General features: G+C 44.0%; 8 non-coding genes across 8 annotated transcripts; all 8 read left to right on the top strand.

The window, feature by feature from the left end:
- Positions 1 to 616: 616 nt before the first annotated feature.
- Positions 617 to 688, top strand: trnag-gcc (transfer RNA glycine (anticodon GCC)). Its single transcript has one exon. It is a non-coding gene; the product is annotated as a tRNA-Gly (tRNA).
- Positions 689 to 1,493: 805 nt separating this feature from the next.
- Positions 1,494 to 1,564, top strand: trnag-gcc (transfer RNA glycine (anticodon GCC)). Its single transcript has one exon. It is a non-coding gene; the product is annotated as a tRNA-Gly (tRNA).
- An 808-nt stretch (positions 1,565 to 2,372) lies between these two features.
- On the top strand, positions 2,373 to 2,443 carry trnag-gcc (transfer RNA glycine (anticodon GCC)). The gene has a single exon. It is a non-coding gene; the product is annotated as a tRNA-Gly (tRNA).
- An 808-nt stretch (positions 2,444 to 3,251) lies between these two features.
- On the top strand, positions 3,252 to 3,322 carry trnag-gcc (transfer RNA glycine (anticodon GCC)). The gene has a single exon. It is a non-coding gene; the product is annotated as a tRNA-Gly (tRNA).
- Positions 3,323 to 4,128: 806 nt separating this feature from the next.
- Positions 4,129 to 4,199, top strand: trnag-gcc (transfer RNA glycine (anticodon GCC)). The gene has a single exon. It is a non-coding gene; the product is annotated as a tRNA-Gly (tRNA).
- Positions 4,200 to 5,005: 806 nt separating this feature from the next.
- trnag-gcc (transfer RNA glycine (anticodon GCC)) lies at positions 5,006 to 5,076 on the top strand. Its single transcript has one exon. It is a non-coding gene; the product is annotated as a tRNA-Gly (tRNA).
- Positions 5,077 to 5,884: 808 nt separating this feature from the next.
- Positions 5,885 to 5,955, top strand: trnag-gcc (transfer RNA glycine (anticodon GCC)). Its single transcript has one exon. It is a non-coding gene; the product is annotated as a tRNA-Gly (tRNA).
- Positions 5,956 to 6,761: 806 nt separating this feature from the next.
- On the top strand, positions 6,762 to 6,832 carry trnag-gcc (transfer RNA glycine (anticodon GCC)). Its single transcript has one exon. It is a non-coding gene; the product is annotated as a tRNA-Gly (tRNA).
- The last annotated feature ends 10,597 nt before the right edge of the window (positions 6,833 to 17,429 follow it).

The raw sequence follows: 17,429 nt of genomic DNA, 5'->3' as shown, positions 1-17,429 counted from the left end.
TTATCAGTGTTTTACAGGGAACTAGTGGAAGCACTCTAGACAATGCTTTTCCATGCTTGTTCAACGAAGTACAAGCAATTATGGCTCATGCACCTGTGAAAAACTCCTGAAGGCAATAAAAAGGCTGCAGGCAAGAAAGGTCAGGCTTAAAGAAACCAATGAGAGTAAACTGACCTGTTTGTTGTCTCTAAAAAACACCAGAAGAAAAATGTCCAGGGTCAATGCTGACCTGCATGAAAGTGGAATAAACTGCAAGGTAAGTATTTAAGATCCCCCAGACAGCGCTACAAGGTCACAGTTGGACAGTGGTCTTGTTGGAAGAGCAGGGGTAATGACTCCCAGCAAGAACTGACAAATCTGGTGCAGTCCAGGAGGCTGAGGTGCCCTGTGGTTCTTAAGGGAGCTGGTGGCCACAGAAGTTAACGCCTCTCACTTTTGATATTGACCTCCCCCACTCCCCTTTGCTCAGAGACACTTTTGCTCATATCAGTTCATCAAATACCCATGGAACTTGATCAGTTTGTCTGTCAGTTGTTCAGCTTTAGCATTGGTCGATATTACCCAGTTGAAGAGATGCATTTTCCACATAAATTCGTAGAATTCATGCAGAAATAGAGCATTGGTGGTTCCAGTGGTAGAATTCTCGCTTGCCACGCGGGAGACCCGGGTCCGATTCCCGGCCAATGCAGCAGAGGTCGTGTTTTTAAGGCCATGTTAGTCGTTCTTCATAAGCGGCATCTGTCCCAGAGCCACGAGTACAGCGCAGCTTCACTCACTGGTGGCTGAATGTCAGAGTTGTTGTTTCCCGCGCAGGAGACCCAGGTTCGATTCCCAGCAGAAGCAAAGCAGTGTATCTTGCTACTTTAGAAGTGGGCAACTTATCAGTGTTTTACAGGGAACTAGTGGAAGCACTCTAGACAATGCTTTTCCATGCTTGTTCAACGAAGTACAAGCAATTATGGCTCATGCACCTGTGAAAAACTCCTGAAGGCAATAAAAAGGCTGCAGGCAAGAAAGGTCATGCTTAAAGAAACCAATGAGAGTAAACTGACCTGTTTGTTGTCTCTAAAAAACACCAGAAGAAAAATGTCCAGGGTCAATGCTGACCTGCATGAAAGTGGAATAAACTGCAAGGTAAGTAATGTAAGATCCCAAGACAGCGGTACAAGGTCACAGTTGGGACAGTGGCTTGTTGGAAGAGCAGGGTAATGACTCCCAGCAAGAACTGACAAATCTGGTGCAGTCCAGGAGGCTGAGGTGCCCTGTGGTTCTTAAGGGAGCTGGTGGCCACAGAAGTTAACGCCTCTCACTTTTGATATTGACCTCCCCCACTCCCCTTTGCTCAGAGACACTTTTGCTCATATCAGTTCATCAAATACCCATGGAACTTGATCAGTTTGTCTGTCAGTTGTTCAGCTTTAGCATTGGTCGATATTACCCAGTTGAAGAGATGCATTTTCCACATAAATTCGTAGAATTCTTGCAGAAATAGAGCATTGGTGGTTCAGTGGTAGAATTCTCGCCTGCCACGCGGGAGACCCGGGTCCGATTCCCGGCCAATGCAGCAGAGGTCGTGTTTTTAAGGCCATGTTAGTCGTTCCTCATAAGCGGCAGCTGTCCCAGAGCCACGAGCACAGCGCAGCTTCTCTCACTGGTGGCTGAATGTCAGAGTTGTTGTTTCCCGCGCAGGAGACCCAGGTTCGATTCCCAGCAGAAGCAAAGCAGTGTATCTTGCTACTTTAGAAGTGGGCAACTTATCAGTGTTTTACAGGGAACTAGTGGAAGCACTCTAGACAATGCTTTTCCATGCTTGTTCAACGAAGTACAAGCAATTATGGCTCATGCACCTGTGAAAAACTCCTGAAGGCAATAAAAAGGCTGCAGGCAAGAAAGGTCAGGCTTAAAGAAACCAATGAGAGTAAACTGACCTGTTTGTTGTCTCTAAAAAACACCAGAAGAAAAAATGTCCAGGGGGTCAATGCTGATCTGCATGAAAGTGGAATAAACTGCAAGGTAAGTAATGTAAGATCCCCAAGACAGCGCTACAAGGTCACAGTTGGACAGTGGCTTGTTGGAAGAGCAGGGTAATGACTCCCAGCAAGAACTGACAAATCTGGTGCAGTCCAGGAGGCTGAGGTGCCCTGTGGTTCTTAAGGGAGCTGGTGGCCACAGAAGTTAACGCCTCTCACTTTTGATATTGACCTCCCCCACTCCCCTTTGCTCAGAGACACTTTTGCTCATATCAGTTCATCAAATACCCATGGAACTTGATCAGTTTGTCTGTCAGTTGTTCAGCTTTAGCATTGGTCGATATTACCCAGTTGAAGAGATGCATTTTCCACATAAATTCGTAGAATTCTTGCAGAAATAGAGCATTGGTGGTTCAGTGGTACAATTCTCGCCTGCCACGCGGGAGACCCGGGTCCGATTCCCGGCCAATGCAGCAGAGGTCGTGTTTTTAAGGCCATGTTAGTCGTTCTTCATAAGCGGCAGCTGTCCCCAGAGCCACGAGTACAGCGCAGCTTCACTCACTGGTGGCTGAATGTCAGAGTTGTTGTTTCCCGCGCAGGAGACCCAGGTTCGATTCCCAGCAGAAGCAAAGCAGTGTATCTTGCTACTTTAGAAGTGGGCAACTTATCAGTGTTTTACAGGGAACTAGTGGAAGCACTCTAGACAATGCTTTTCCATGCTTGTTCAACGAAGTACAAGCAATTATGGCTCATGCACCTGTGAAAAACTCCTGAAGGCAATAAAAAGGCTGCAGGCAAGAAAGGTCAGGCTTAAAGAAACCAATGAGAGTAAACTGACCTGTTTGTTGTCTCTAAAAAACACCAGAAGAAAAATGTCCAGGGGGTCAATGCTGATCTGCATGAAAGTGGAATAAACTGCAAGGTAAGTAATGTAAGATCCCCAAGACAGCGCTACAAGGTCACAGTTGGACAGTGGCTTGTTGGAAGAGCAGGGTAATGACTCCCAGCAAGAACTGACAAATCTGGTGCAGTCCAGGAGGCTGAGGTGCCCTGTGATTCTTAAGGGAGCTGGTGGCCACAGAAGTTAACGCCTCTCACTTTTGATATTGACCTCCCCCACTCCCCTTTGCTCAGAGACACTTTTGCTCATATCAGTTCATCAAATACCCATGGAACTTGATCAGTTTGTCTGTCAGTTGTTCAGCTTTAGCATTGGTCGATATTACCCAGTTGAAGAGATGCATTTTCCACATAAATTCGTAGAATTCTTGCAGAAATAGAGCATTGGTGGTTCAGTGGTAGAATTCTCGCCTGCCACGCGGGAGACCCGGGTCCGATTCCTGGCCAATGCAGCAGAGGTCGTGTTTTTAAGGCCATGTTAGTCGTTCTTCATAAGCGGCAGCTGTCCCCAGAGCCACGAGTACAGCGCAGCTTCACTCACTGGTGGCTGAATGTCAGAGTTGTTGTTTCCCGCGCAGGAGACCCAGGTTCGATTCCCAGCAAAAGCTTAGCAGTGTATCTTGCTACTTTAGAAGTGGGCAACTTATCAGTGTTTTACAGGGAACTAGTGGAAGCACTCTAGACAATGCTTTTCCATGCTTGTTCAACGAAGTACAAGCAATTATGGCTCATGCACCTGTGAAAAACTCCTGAAGGCAATAAAAAGGCTGCAGGCAAGAAAGGTCATGCTTAAAGAAACCAGTGAGAGTAAACTGACCTGTTTGTTGTCTCTAAAAAACACCAGAAGAAAAATGTCCAGGGTCAATGCTGACCTGCATGAAAGTGGAATAAACTGCAAGGTAAGTAATGTAAGATCCCCAAGACAGCGCTACAAGGTCACAGTTGGACAGTGGCTTGTTGGAAGAGCAGGGTAATGACTCCCAGCAAGAACTGACAAATCTGGTGCAGTCCAGGAGGCTGAGGTGCCCTGTGGTTCTTAAGGGAGCTGGTGGCCACAGAAGTTAACGCCTCTCACTTTTGATATTGACCTCCCCCACTCCCCTTTGCTCAGAGACACTTTTGCTCATATCAGTTCATCAAATACCCATGGAACTTGATCAGTTTGTCTGTCAGTTGTTCAGCTTTAGCATTGGTCGATATTACCCAGTTGAAGAGATGCATTTTCCACATAAATTCGTAGAATTCAGGCAGAAATAGAGCATTGGTGGTTCAGTGGTAGAATTCTCGCCTGCCATGCGGGAGACCCGGGTCCGATTCCTGGCCAATGCAGCAGAGGTCGTGTTTTTAAGGCCATGTTAGTCGTTCTTCATAAGCGGCAGCTGTCCCCAGAGCCACGAGTACAGCGCAGCTTCACTCACTGGTGGCTGAATGTCAAGGTTGTTGTTTCCCGCGCAGGAGACCCAGGTTCGATTCCCAGCAGAAGCAAAGCAGTGTATCTTGCTACTTTAGAAGTGGGCAACTTATCAGTGTTTTACAGGGAACTAGTGGAAGCACTCTAGACAATGCTTTTCCATGCTTGTTCAACGAAGTACAAGCAATTATGGCTCATGCACCTGTGAAAAACTCCTGAAGGCAATAAAAAGGCTGCAGGCAAGAAAGGTCATGCTTAAAGAAACCAGTGAGAGTAAACTGACCTGTTTGTTGTCTCTAAAAAACACCAGAAGAAAAATGTCCAGGGTCAATGCTTACCTGCATGAAAGTGGAATAAACTGCAAGGTAAGTAATGTAAGATCCCCAAGACAGCGCTACAAGGTCACAGTTGGACAGTGGCTTGTTGGAAGAGCAGGGTAATGACTCCCAGCAAGAACTGACAAATCTGGTGCAGTCCAGGAGGCTGAGGTGCCCTGTGGTTCTTAAGGGAGCTGGTGGCCACAGAAGTTAACGCCTCTCACTTTTGATATTGACCTCCCCCACTCCCCTTTGCTCAGAGACACTTTTGCTCATATCAGTTCATCAAATACCCATGGAACTTGATCAGTTTGTCTGTCAGTTGTTCAGCTTTAGCATTGGTCGATATTACCCAGTTAAAGAGATGCATTTTCCACATAAATTCGTAGAATTCTTGCAGAAATAGAGCATTGGTGGTTCAGTGGTAGAATTCTCGCCTGCCACGCGGGAGACCCGGGTCCGATTCCCGGCCAATGCAGCAGAGGTCGTGTTTTTAAGGCCATGTTAGTCGTTCTTCATAAGCGGCAGCTGTCCCCAGAGCCATGAGCACAGCGCAGCTTCACTCACTGGTGGCTGAATGTCAGAGATGTTGTTTCCCACGCATTAGACCCAGGTTCGATTCCCAGCAGAAGCAAAGCAGTGTATCTTGCTACTTTAGAAGTGGGCAACTTATCAGTGTTTTACAGGGAACTAGTGGAAGCACTCTAGACAATGCTTTTCCATGCTTGTTCAACGAAGTACAAGCAATTATGGCTCATGCACCTGTGAAAAACTCCTGAAGGCAATAAAAAGGCTGCAGGCAAGAAAGGTCAGGCTTAAAGAAACCAATGAGAGTAAACTGACCTGTTTGTTGTCTCTAAAAAACACCAGAAGAAAAATGTCCAGGGGGTCAATGCTGATCTGCATGAAAGTGGAATAAACTGCAAGGTAAGTAATGTAAGATCCCCAAGACAGCGCTACAAGGTCACAGTTGGACAGTGGCTTGTTGGAAGAGCAGGGTAATGACTCCCAGCAAGAACTGACAAATCTGGTGCAGTCCAGGAGGCTGAGGTGCCCTGTGGTTCTTAAGGGAGCTGGTGGCCACAGAAGTTAACGCCTCTCACTTTTGATATTGACCTCCCCCACTCCCCTTTGCTCAGAGACACTTTTGCTCATATCAGTTCATCAAATACCCATGGAACTTGATCAGTTTGTCTGTCAGTTGTTCAGGTTTAGCATTGGTCGATATTACCCGGTTGAAGAGATGCATTTTCCACATAAATTCGTAGAATTCTTGCAGAAATAGAGCATTGGTGGTTCAGTGGTAGAAATCTCGCCTGCCACGCGGGAGACCCGGGTCCGATTCCCGGCCAATGCAGCAAAGGTTGTGTTTTTAAGGCCATGTTAGTCGTTCTTCATAAGCGGCAGCTGTCCCCAGAGCCACGAGCACAGCGCAGCTTCACTCACTGGTGGTTGAATGTCAGAGTTGTTGTTTCCCGCGCAGGAGACCCAGGTTCGATTCCCAGCAAAAGCTTAGCAGTGTATCTTGCTACTTTAGAAGTGGGCAACTTATCAGTGTTTTACAGGGAACTAGTGGAAGCACTCTAGACAATGCTTTTCCATGCTTGTTCAACGAAGTACAAGCAATTATGGCTCATGCACCTGTGAAAAACTCCTGAAGGCAATAAAAAGGCTGCAGGCAAGAAAGGTCAGGCTTAAAGAAACCAATGAGAGTAAACTGACCTGTTTGTTGTCTCTAAAAAACACCAGAAGAAAAATGTCCAGGGTCAATGCTGACCTGCATGAAAGTGGAATAAACTGCAAGGTAAGTAATGTAAGATCCCCAAGACAGCGGTACAAGGTCACAGTTGGACAGTGGCTTGTTGGAAGAGCAGGGTAATGACTCCCAGCAAGAACTGACAAATCTGGTGCAGTCCAGGAGGCTGAGGTGCCCTGTGGTTCTTAAGGGAGCTGGTGGCCACAGAAGTTAACGCCTCTCACTTTTGATATTGACCTCCCCCACTCCCCTTTGCTCAGAGACACTTTTGCTCAAATCAGTTCATCAAATACCCATGGAACTTGATCAGTTTGTCTGTCAGTTGTTCAGCTTTAGCATTGGTCGATATTACCCAGTTGAAGAGATGCATTTTCCACATAAATTCGTAGAATTCTTGCAGAAATAGAGCATTGGTGGTTCAGTGGTAGAATTCTCGCCTGCCACGCGGGAGACCCGGGTCCGATTCCCGGCCAATGCAGCAGAGGTCGTGTTTTTAAGGCCATGTTAGTCGTTCTTCATAAGCGGCAGCTGTCCCCAGAGCCACGAGTAGGGTTAGGGTTAGGGTTAGATTTAGAGGTTAGGGGAATGAAACGTCCAAGGTCCAGACCTGAGGCCTGAACCTGGTTGTGCACGGTCCATCCGTCCACTGACCACTAAAGACCGATCCAAGCCAGACGGAGTCCATGAGTCAATGCAAAAAAATCCAAAATGGGGCTAAAATATTTGTGGTTATTTCCACTAGGTTTGCACAACAAAATGGGTGTTAAGGTTAGGTGTTGTGTGGTGCAGTACATCTTTGCAAAAACTCGACATCTGTATGGATGGAGGAAATCGTTCTAAACCCCCAAGAGAGTAATCAGTAATTTAACTATACACAACTCAACATCGTTTTGGATGGAGGAATACGTTTCTGTGACTTCAAGAGATCTCAACATCGTCTGGATGGAGAAAACAATTTTTGGAACCTTCTAGAAAATTAGGTTAGGGTTAGGGTTAGGGTTAGGATTAGAAAAAATCCAAGAGCTGAAGCACAGTCCAGCTCTGGTAATGCGCAGTCCTTCAATACTCCTTCTGGCCGCTCTCCCGACTCAGCCGAGGCCTGCCCCCACGGCCTAGGCCCATCGCTGCACCACCAATATATTTGGTCTTTTTATCGTTGAACCACAGATAGTGAGATTTTCTAAACGTATGAAAGAGTATTGTTTTTTAATAATAGTAGTGCTATTTATTAAGGTTTTTATATTATTTATTAATACTTATGAGTAATACTTCTCCATGTAATTTATTAGGGGTAGAACGGGTAGGGTTAGGATGGGTGGGGTCAAATGATACGTCGGGGGGTGGAAAGGGTAGGTTTCGGGACGGTGGGGTTGTTCTCCATGTAATTTATTAGGGGTAGAATGGGTAGGGTTAGGATGGATGGGGTAAAATGATACGTCGGGGGGTGGAAAGGGTAGGGTTAGGGACGGTGGGGTTGTGTCCGTAAGTGGTGAAATGGGTAGGTTTTAGGTATGGTAGGGGTCAGTCAGTCCAGGGTCCCTTATGTGGGTCTGTGACGGGTAAGGTTAGTGGATGTTTTGTTGTTCCCCTCAGTGAATATAATGTTGCTTTACCAATAATAATAAATAATCTCACTATCTTAGAAGTCAAGAATCCAAGTCTCCTCAATGGCTCTCACCCATTTCTCAGGCCTCATTCAATCCTCTTGGATACAGAGTGTTGAGTCTGTTTATCCAAAGTCTTTCTGTTCTTAGTCTGTCCCTTAGACACCACAAAGGGTTAGTTTGAAGTATAGTAGCTCTAAGAGAGGGGAGGCCATGTAATAGGAAATGTTGGATTAAAAACCTGCGCTTGTGGATTTTATGGATGATGTTGTGAGTGTGCTGGTATATTCTTGTTCTCACCTCATTAGAGGATAGGTTAGGGTTAGGTTTGGAAAAGTACAACAGCTCCCCCCAACCTAGCCCTCGTCTAGGCCGGTTTGGGATAGGGAGACTGAGGGAAAGGTGCACGGGCCCACGCTTGTCAGACTATACCATATCGCATGAGATCATCTCCGGTCTAGGAGCTGTGCTTGTCTAAGCATTGGGCCTAAAAAAGTGAAAGTTATGTTTTTGGTTAAATTTAGGCTCTGAATTTTTTCACCCTTAAGTTTCACAGTGCTCGAGTTGAACCGGCTGGGTTCATAATTGCTGAGGTTATGGCGGTTAGCTTGAGAGTGCAGTTTGTTCCAGCACTCAATCTAGATCTAAGTAGATATGAGAACACAAAGTTCTTGACTGAACTTGTTCCAGATCGGCGAACCAGACCACAACTCGAAAGCTGCAGTCCGATAATCCCGACCCAGCATCGTGCTCTGCCAAGAAAGTTTTGTTTCAGCCAAACAGTCATGTTTCAAAGACCATACTTGTTACAGGAAGGCATTGTTTGCTGTTATTCTTTCCTGCTCCCTCAACGTATTTAGAGTGAGGGAAATATTCAAGACAGTCTCTTCAGTAGAAAACCGAAGGATCATCGTGTTTTTCGGCCTTAAAACACTAAGTGTGCAAATTTGCTGCTTCAAACACGTTTCTAGTCTTACTTTCATGGGGTTTTATGTATACTTTTCTTAGTTTAAAATTACTTAAAATATAAAACACATATATATATATTGTGAAATAAATATCAAAATCTTTAAAGTTTACTATTAAAAGGTATCATATGTTAAAACGAGTATTTTGATAATATCCTAAAAAATTAAATAAGCTAACAGATGACTATTTAAAGATATTGGTACATTGAAGTTAGCATGCTAATAATATAGATCAAAAATAGAAAAAAACTGTAAATATTAAATAGAATGAACTATTTAACAGATTTATATTTAAAGGTACCAGTATGTTAAAATTAGCATGTTAATAATCATGTACCTAAAAATATAATATGTAAAGATAATAATAATAATAATAATAATAAATAAATAAATAAAATACAAAAACCCCTCAAAAGATTACTACTCAAGGTTTAAGAGTTTCAATTTAAAGCAAACCAGGAGGTGACTAGGCCTGTCTGGGCCACGCACCTCCCACCAAGCCTGTCTGGGCCTGGGTTTGCCCCCCTGTCCCATCTCCTCCTCTCCCAATGGCGGAGAAAAGGAGGCACGGGAAGGAGTGATTCAATCAAAGATATTCAATTAGAACAATGACAGAGGCCCATAATAGGATCTTTTACGTAAGATGGTATGTCTAGTCCGATGGCTCTGGCTTGGGTTAGGTTTGGAAAAGTACAACAGCTCCCCCCAACCTAGCCCTCGTCTAGGCCGGTTTGGGATAGGGAGACTGAGGGAAAGGTGCACGGGCCCACGCTTGTCAGACTATACCATATCGCATGAGATCATCTCCGGTCTAGGAGCTGTGCTTGTCTAAGCATTGGGCCTAAAAAAGTGAAAGTTATGTTTTTGGTTAAATTTAGGCTCTGAATTTTTTCACCCTTAAGTTTCACAGTGCTCGAGTTGAACCGGCTGGGTTCATAATTGCTGAGGTTATGGCGGTTAGCTTGAGAGTGCAGTTTGTTCCAGCACTCAATCTAGATCTAAGTAGATATGAGAACACAAAGTTCTTGACTGAACTTGTTCCAGATCGGCGAACCAGACCACAACTCGAAGGTCGCAGACCGGTAATCCCGACCCAGCATCGTGCTCTGCCAAAAAGTATTGTTTCAGCCAGACTGCCATGTTATCAAAGACGGTTAATGTCATAGTTAAATTATAATCATTGGGTCTGTGATTGTTAAGTTTAGGGTGTGTTTTAGTTCAGCCTTAAATTTAGCTGTGTTAGAATTACACCGACTAGGTTTGCAAACCGCTGGGTCTGTGACGGTTAAGTTTAGGGTGTGGTTTGGTTCAGCCTTAAATTTAGCTGTGTTAGAATTACACCGACTAGGTTTTTAAACCGCTGGGTCTGTGACGGTTAAGTTTAGGGTGTGGTTTGGTTCAGCCTTAAATTTAGCAGTACTCACCAGACCACAGCTCGAAATTCAGAGTCCGACGATCCCGACCCAGCATCGCGTTCCGTCATGAAGTCCAGTTTCAGCCAGACTGCCATGTTATCAAAGACGGTTAATGTCATAGTTAAATTATAATCGTTGGGTCTGTGATGGTTAAGTTTAGGGGTGTGGTTTGGTCCAGCCTTAAAAATAGCAGTCCTCGAGTTGAACCGGCTAGGTTTTTAAATGCTGCGGTTATGGTGGTTAGGTTTAGAGAGGGTTAGGATTAGAAAAAATCCAAGAGCTGAAGCACAGTCCAGCTCTGGTAATGCGCAGTCCTTCAATACTCCTTCTGGCCGCTCTCCCGACTCAGCCGAGGCCTGCCCCCACGGCCTAGGCCCATCGCTGCACCACCAATATATTTGGTCTTTTTATCGTTGAACCACAGATAGTGAGATTTTCTAAACGTATGAAAGAGTATTGTTTTTTAATAATAGTAGTGCTATTTATTAAGGTTTTTATATTATTTATTAATACTTATGAGTAATACTTCTCCATGTAATTTATTAGGGGTAGAACGGGTAGGGTTAGGATGGGTGGGGTCAAATGATACGTCGGGGGGTGGAAAGGGTAGGTTTCGGGACGGTGGGGTTGTTCTCCATGTAATTTATTAGGGGTAGAATGGGTAGGGTTAGGATGGATGGGGTAAAATGATACGTCGGGGGGTGGAAAGGGTAGGGTTAGGGACGGTGGGGTTGTGTCCGTAAGTGGTGAAATGGGTAGGTTTTAGGTATGGTAGGGGTCAGTCAGTCCAGGGTCCCTTATGTGGGTCTGTGACGGGTAAGGTTAGTGGATGTTTTGTTGTTCCCCTCAGTGAATATAATGTTGCTTTACCAATAATAATAAATAATCTCACTATCTTAGAAGTCAAGAATCCAAGTCTCCTCAATGGCTCTCACCCATTTCTCAGGCCTCATTCAATCCTCTTGGATACAGAGTGTTGAGTCTGTTTATCCAAAGTCTTTCTGTTCTTAGTCTGTCCCTTAGACACCACAAAGGGTTAGTTTGAAGTATAGTAGCTCTAAGAGAGGGGAGGCCATGTAATAGGAAATGTTGGATTAAAAACCTGCGCTTGTGGATTTTATGGATGATGTTGTGAGTGTGCTGGTATATTCTTGTTCTCACCTCATTTTTAGTTTGTCCGACATACTGTTTGTTGCACTTTGTGCAGAAAATCAAGTAGACACAATTAGTGGTGTCTGGAGAGAGAGTTCTGTTGACTTGATAAATTTGCTTCGTGGTTACATTTTTTATCCATTTCAGAGCCAGATAGTACTTGCACGGTCTTTGTTTCCCAGTTGTTCTTTTACTTTTAACTTTACTGTGCACTAGAACATCTAATAGGTTTTTATTCCTTCTGTAGGCCGCGATCGGTTTATGTCTTTGTAAAATCTCTGTGTCTTCTAAAAATTTGGAGAAATTCTGTTTAGCAGTCGAATTAAGTTGTTTGCTCTGAAATGAATAAAAAGCCACCAAGGGAAGTATTTTAGTTTCACCCGTTTGAGTTGGCGCTTTGGGGTCACTTATGGATTTAAGGAAGTTTCTGAGGACGGATCTTAAAAAACTTCTACCGTATCCTCTATCTTTCAATGCACCGAAGAGTGTTTTTGTAGCTTTTATGAATTCCTCTTCCTCCGAGCAAATTCGATGGAATCTTAAAAGCTGGGATTTCAGTATCCCTTTAAAAGTATGCCCGGGATGAAAACTGTTTTTGTGTAGAAGACAGTGAGTGTCTGTTTCCTTAAAGTAAACCCGGTAGTCCAGTTTGTTTTTCTCCTCAAATTTAGTGCCTTTATAAGTGACCACATCCAAAAAGTTAACTTCTTTACTGTCCAATTCATACTTAACTGTAATTGATTTCTGATGTGTGTTCAGATGCTCAATAAATTTAATAAACTCCTCCCTCGAATGCTCCCAGACACCCCAAATGTCGTCCAAAAATCGGTAATAGGCAAACGGTTTCAAAATGGCCGTCGCCAGCGCGGTCTCTTCCCAGTGCGCCATGAAAATGTTGGCGTACGAGGGTGCGAATTTCTTACCCATGGCAGTACCCTTGGTTTGGAGGAAGAATTTCGAATCAAACTCAAAGTCATTTTTGGTCAAATTAATCTCCAGTAGTTTCAAGATATACTCATCGGGTCTACTGCCATTGGGAAATTTACTCATGCACCCTCGTACGGCTGACAATCCTGCCTCCGTCTCGATGTTCGTGTAGAGACTGTCGACATCGATTGTGAAGAGCAGGGCGTAGGTGGGAATCCTCAGGTCTTTAGTCTTCTCAATGAAGTCGTACGTGTCTCTCAAATAGCTTGGATGCTTTTGTGAAATAGGGTTCAAGTGGTACTCTATGAATTCTGCGGTGTTGTACGTTTCGCTATTGCAATCCGATACAATGGGCCTGCCGGGTGGTATTTTACCCGGCAGGCTCCATTTTTTTCTTTCTTTGTGGATCTTTGGTAAAAGATAAAACCTGCGTTCCCTTGGCACGGCAGGGCCTGAAAGGTATTCCCACTGTTTTCTATTAATGATCCTTCTATCGTACATCTCCTCAAGTATCTCTCCCACCTCAAGTTTGGTTTGTGGGTAGATAGGTTTATCGAGAGGAGAATAATGATCCGTGTTCTCTAGCTGCTTCATTCCCTCCCACAAATAGTCTTTTTTATCTAAAAGCACAACAGCGTTGCCTTTGTCGGCTTGCTTGATGACGATGTCTGTATTGTTTTTAAGGAGACTGAGGGCACTTTCTTCTTCTCGGGTCAGATTGGGTTCCTCTCTCCAGTTCCAGTGCAGATGTCGAAACGCCTGTAGGTCGGCGTCGATGATCTTATGGACCTGCGTGGGAAGTCTGGAGAGAGGAGGTGTCCAGTCCGATCCGAGGGTGAAGGGGGTCTTTTCTTTCTTCTTTTTCTTTTTCTCAAAGAAGGCCTCTAATTTGATCCTCCTGTGGTATTTTTGTAAATCTTTTAGTAACTCGATCTTCAACGTTTTCAAATTTCTAGGTGCCGGTACGAATGACAGACCTTTCAGTAAGAGTGATTCTTGTGTTTTTGTGAGATGGAATGAAGCAGTCAGATTCACTATGAGTTTCTCGGTGCTGTTTATTTGCCTGATGGACCTGGCCAGTTTAACTGGTGCGCCCAGTGTTCCAGAATGGCCTTGGCCGTCTCTGTGGTCCAGTGGATTAAATCCTGCCCCACTTTGAACCTGTCATGTGGTAATTGTTCTAGGTACATTAAAGTTTGTCTTATGTACTCGTTTATTCCATCCAGGTGCGCTCTTTCTTCCCACACCAGTAGTTCTGAGTAATTGATGATCGGGAAATACAGCCGAGCGCTAGGCAATCTGTTTCTCGCCATCTTATACGTTCGCTGTATTTCCTTGGTGGTAGTCTGTACGCACCTTTGTGTTCTGTTGTTTATACCGAAGGAGAATATGACCATCTCAGGCTGTACTGTTACGGTGGCCTTCTCGATCAGGTTACCCGCATGCTGAAACTTAGCTCCTGGGAAGCTGTCTATCTGTAGGTTTGCATGACTGAAATTTCTAATTTTAGAAACATTGGAGTCCCCTATTATTACATACTTTTTTTGGAGGGTTAGACTCCAATCTTGGTTTTTCCTGTTTGTGTTTATGTGTCTATTCGTTGTGTTCACAGGCTCGCATCTCTCCTGTTCCTCAGGAAGGGCTTGATTCAGCATGCGGCTACCCCGATTTTCTCCTTCTGAGTCGCTGTCACTCCCTTCCTCTATCACTCTCCGTCCCTCTTTTAAAAACAGCGAGAGTGCCGAGCACGGGGCCAAGGCCCCTTCAGACTCCTCCGAGTCTTCGGAAAAGAGGAAAGGTGAAGCCATGAGCCTGGTGAGAGACGGTTTTGAGATCGGCGGTCGGTCATCTGTGTGCTTTCTCTTCTGGACGTGTTTCTGGGGGGTTATATTATCATCTATCACGACCGCATCCTCTTTTTGATTCAAAACTCTTTCTAGTGTCTCTATATTAGGGTTGACTGCCCCTGTCTGATCCCTTTCCTCAACCACCCTCTCTCTCTCGGGTTCATTCGATTTTTCTAAATCCACCAATACCTGAGTAATACCCCTTCTGAGGGTTCTCTGCTCCAGGGGCTCTTGGCGTCTGGCGGGTGTGGACGTAGGTGTAAGTGGTCGAGGCTCTTCGGGAGGGTTCTCATCCGCATCAAACGACCAATCCCCCCTCCCCGTAGGGGTGCGTGAGGGGTCTGGTACGTTCAGCGGTGAGGTCTGTGCGTCCACAGTAATCCTCTCCCGTCTTGTTGTCTGTTGTACTACTGTCTCCGTTTGTCTATTAGTGCCCGTGTGTGTCTGTGCTTCAGTGTTCATTTGTACAACATAGAGGGCCTCCACTTTTTCAAGCACCTCTTCGTTCAGTCTCTCACGGAAGTTTTTTCTCGCCCAGTTTGAAGCCACCTCAAATGCTTGTCTCCAATCCGCTTGATTGGTTCTTTCTTTTAATTCTGATAGGACTTCATGTGCGTGGGCCTCGTAGTGTTCCTCTAAAATAAGCTGGGTATTATGTAGCCAGTTTCTGGCGTTACCCTCTAACAGCTCCTCTGTTTTTTTAGAAGGGGCAGCTGGTTTAATGGTATCAATCAGAAACTGGGCCATTTTTCGGAACCCAGTAGGTGTGTTATCTTTGATTTTGGTCGTTACATTATGCAAATGGTGCACAGCCCGTATCAGCTCATACATTAGTTTCATGGTGAGCTTTAACCTGGGCGAAGGAGGTATATAATCAGGGTTTCTATCTGTATTAGATTCTTTTTGTCGCTCTCTCCCCCTGTTGTTGTTTCTGGGGAGGAAACGGTTCCCTCTATCCCTTTGTGTGTCGTATGTGTTGTGTGAGTCTTTGTTATGAACAATTCTAGCCGTGGGTCGAGCAGAGTTATAGTAGACCTCACGTCTTGCTCTGTTTGGTCTGGAGTCTAATGGTTCAGAGTCATGATCATCGTACTCTGTGTACCGTTCTAGTCTAAATCTGTCCCCAGTGCAGTGTTGGTCATTTCTGTTTGTATATCGATAGAACCTGTCGGTATCCACATTGTATCTCTGCTGGTTGTTAAATCTGTTGAGATTACTAGTAAGATTCTCAGAGATATTTCTGTCGAATCTGGATGAAACTCTCTCATGTTGTGGGTAGTCGGGTTCTATCAAAATGCCGACACTGTTTTTGTTTTTATTTTTGTTACGACCCTTTCTGTATTTTTTGGTATTGTTTTTATTTTTTGTCTGATTCAGTTGAAGCACCAACTGATCCGGTCTCCTCAGCATTGTGTCTCTTTCATCAAACTGATCGTAGATCCTATCTCTATAATCGTCTTCAGGAATGATCTGTAATGATTCTCGTTGTCTGATATTTGTTCTATTTGCATTATTATATCTGAGGTCACGGTTGGCGTTTATAGGGTCGAGTTTAGTGTGTCTGTTGTCACGTCCGGTGTAAGTTTTGTCATATTCAGTAGATTTGTCATATCTGGTGTTTATTTCTTTTTGAACAAAGTCAAAGATTGTAGGCAGGCGGCGTCCGCCCCTGCCCGTGTTTCTAGACCCCCTGTGTGTTAGGGTGGCTTGTGTGCGTGCGTCGAAGAGAGCGCTCCCATTCCATCCACGACGGGCGTTCTGCTGGAAATCCCTATATCTAGGGTCCATATTCTCCCACCGTCTTGGATATTGGGGACGGTTCTCTCTTTGTTGTGCTACATATGATTTAGAGTAAAACTCCCTTCCCCTAAAAGCTGGAGGATTATTTAAGTAAATGCGTGTGCGAGGTGTTTCGCCCCTCTGTCTGCATTCCTGATAATCATACATCTCTGCTTTGTAAGAGGTAGGAAGTCAGTAAGAAATGAGAAATATATATAAAAAAAAACAAAGTGTCTTTTTCAAATGAAATTGTAAGATGAAAGAAGTTGAAAGAAAAAGGAATTCCTCTATTTGAAACAGACGCTTTTTCTGTGCCTCTGCGACGTTTCGAAGTGTGATCACTTCTTCTTCAGGCTAGCTACAGTAAAAAGCGTCGTAGAGTATCTTTATCTATAGATTTGCAACCATAAACACGAGAGTCAGATGTTGACGGCTCGAGCGATTCGGAACGAATGGCTGTGAGCTCGCCCCCGCTACAATATATCGTCTGCAGCGACGTCATCTTCCTGAGACTCCTCCCCTCGCCGGTTTTTCACAAAAACCTGAATAAATATATGTTTATGAATATGAATTTCGCCAATAAAGGTATCAAAAAATTCCTTTATTCATTCTGCATCACATCATGTGTTTTTTATGATTTTAGAACGCTGCCCTCGATCGCGATCCCGAAAAATATGAATTAATATATGTTTATGAATATGAATTTCGCCAATAAAGGTATCAAAAATCCCTTTATTCATTTTGCATCACATCATGTGTTTTTTATGTTTTTAGAACGCTGCACTCGATCGCGATACCGGAAATACTGTTTCTCCCTATGTTAAACTGTAGTACACTAGACTGGAACATTGTATGGATACTTTATATAATTTCCAGTTGTTTTATCCTCAAATGTGAGTCGATTGAAAGATTGTATTCAACTGTAAACATACTGTTTTCTGCCCTTGGGCTCTGTTTTTCTTATATCATCATGCTCTTTTGGTGGTGTACATGTCCAAATTTGTAAACAAATCTCTGTTTTGGTTATTTGAGAATTGTCTTAGCTTTGTATCGTATGGCAATCACATAAAAATGTTTGTTTGGGGTGTATTTTTAATAAAATGCATTGTTAAATCATGGAGATCTGTCTTTATTGATATTAATTTGGAACCACATTAATACGTATGAGTAATTAAGTTGTTGGATTGTGTTCCAGGTGTGTCCAATTACTTCAATTTCAATTGAATTAATTGGTTGTCTGTATATATAGCTGTCTTAATTTCCTGTGATCCACCGTTTTGAGGCCTAGTCTTTCAGGTCCACCATCTTGTAGCATGACGTTCCAGTGATTGCATCTAGGGAGGTTTATGTTTTTATTCTAGTTGTATTATATGAATTATTATA

This window comes from Carassius auratus, unplaced genomic scaffold (genome assembly GCF_003368295.1).
Source record: "Carassius auratus strain Wakin unplaced genomic scaffold, ASM336829v1 scaf_tig00042772, whole genome shotgun sequence".
Taxonomy (NCBI): domain Eukaryota; kingdom Metazoa; phylum Chordata; class Actinopteri; order Cypriniformes; family Cyprinidae; genus Carassius; species Carassius auratus.
The sequence above is the reverse complement of the archived record's forward strand: the minus strand, read 5'-3'. Positions and strand labels throughout refer to the sequence as shown.